General features: G+C 39.7%; 1 pseudogene; it reads left to right on the forward strand.

The window, feature by feature from the left end:
* Positions 1 to 1,339: 1,339 nt before the first annotated feature.
* Positions 1,340 to 1,596, forward strand: LOC102485107 (protein S100-A10 pseudogene; annotated as a pseudogene).
* The last annotated feature ends 447 nt before the right edge of the window (positions 1,597 to 2,043 follow it).

The following is a 2,043-nucleotide window of genomic DNA, read 5'->3' on the forward strand; positions in this document are numbered from 1 at the left end:
GCATTCCAAAAGGCATGTCCGCTCTAAATCAGCTTTAGTTCATTTCAAATAAAAAAATATATGACTGAACTTGAAGGTTGGATAAAGAGGGGAGTCTTATTTCTACTCTGTACATGTATCATAGTGAAATAAGTGTGGAAATCTAGGCCCCTCGATTTTAGAATTTCTGAAAAAGGATTTATGTGTAACCACTGAGGCAGCAGTTCCTGTCCCATCACTTAGCCTCCATAACACTGAAAGTCTTATTTGTCAATATGCTCAGAAATATAGTAACTTTCTTTCCACTGGGTATTAGCTATTGCTAAAATGAATTAGCCCTCATTGAGTGCTTATAAGATAACATGCTAGATGTTTTCAGCATATTTCATGATGAACAACATTTCATGATTTTTTTTTTTCAGAACTTTTTTTGCTATGTGTCCAGCAACGTAACCATTTCACTATCTGCTGGTCCCCATTTTATGATTTTTAAAAAAAAATAATGGTCAATCTCAGTTTACTAATCCATCACTGTTTCTTTTTTTTCTAATTGCCAGAAGGCACATATGTTGGTCAGAGAGAGAGAGAGAAAGAAAGAGAAAGAGAGACGGAGAAAGCACCCTCCACCTGGTGGGATGTGGTCACTCCACAATCCTTTCTTCTCCATCTTTCTATTCTATTACTGGGATTTTGGGCATGCACTTGTGTCTGGCGTGTTTTTCAAGCCACTGGGGCCAGGATCTGAACCTTGGTTGGGCATGTGGGATCTGACTTCCTTAACCACAAGGCAAAAAGACCATCCACTGGGGGGCAGGAGGTGGTTTAGGTTTTGGACTCCCACGTGGCCTACTGTGGTTCACGTCCTGGACCTGGTTGCTTGAAAAATCATGCTGGGCATGTGTGCGTGTGTGCCCAAAATCCCAAGAGGAGAATGGAAGAGAAGGGATTACAGTGTGGCCATCCCCCTGGGGGGTGATTTCTCACTTTCCCTCTCACTATCTTTCTCTCTGTCTGGTGGGTGCACACCCTATGGCAAAAACTTAAAAAAAAGAAGAAGAAAAGAAAAGAAAAAAAAGGCCATTCATTGAAGTTGAGTGTGTGCGTGTTTTCCCCTCTTGATTTAGGCCAGAAATAATCCAAAAACAAGTCAACTCATATAAAACATAAAGATATCAACATTAGATAGCTAAATTAAATGAAGAATAAAGTAGAAAAAAACATTATTTTTCAAGGTTTAAGTTTTCATCTTTGTATGGTGGTGAATTTACTATAAAAATACACATATGTCACCACCCCACGTCCAAACTCACCCAGCGTCCACACCTGCTTGCCTGCTAAGGTTTCAACAGCTATCACTAAAATGCCATCTCAGATGGAGCATGCCATGTAAACCATGAAGTTTACTTTTCACAAATTTGCTGGTGACTCATGAAAAAGGAGTTCCTGGGATTTTGGGGAAGTCAAAAAGACCCTCTGACTGTGGACAAAACAATGACAGACCTTGATCACTGCTGAGATGGCAAAGTGGGCTTCCAGAGCTGCTTTTCACTAATTGCTGGCCTCACCATCATGTGCAATGACTGTTTTGTAGTACACATGGAGAAGGGAAAGAAGTAGGTAGAACCGACCAAGTACTCCTATCCTGCTAAGAGTTCTCTCTCAGGTTCCCTTCAGGAATCTGTCTTGCAGCTCTCCCAGTTAAGGAGTTCATGAGCAGATGAGATCACTTAGAAAATGTAAAAAAAAAAAAAAAAAAAAAAAAAAATTTCTGACTCGCATTTGACAAGCAGAGAAAGAAATGTTAACTAAATGCCAAATGTGAATTATATTTATATTTGATCAGAGAAGGACAGAGTGAGAGGGAGAGTGAGAAAGAAAGCTGCAAGATCTGGAACTAGAACCTTAGTTGGCCATGTGGAAATCCAGTGCCCTTAACCATCATGCCCCCTGCAGCTCCCAGATACCCTTCTGATTTTTACATTGTTTGAATCTTCTTGCTCTCAATAAATAGAATCCTTTTTTAGTTCCAGAAAAAGCTTATGATAAATGTCATAATTTGTATTC

Source organism: Tupaia chinensis, unplaced genomic scaffold, assembly GCF_000334495.1.
Source record: "Tupaia chinensis unplaced genomic scaffold, TupChi_1.0 Scaffold000133_1, whole genome shotgun sequence".
Lineage (NCBI taxonomy): Eukaryota > Metazoa > Chordata > Mammalia > Scandentia > Tupaiidae > Tupaia > Tupaia belangeri.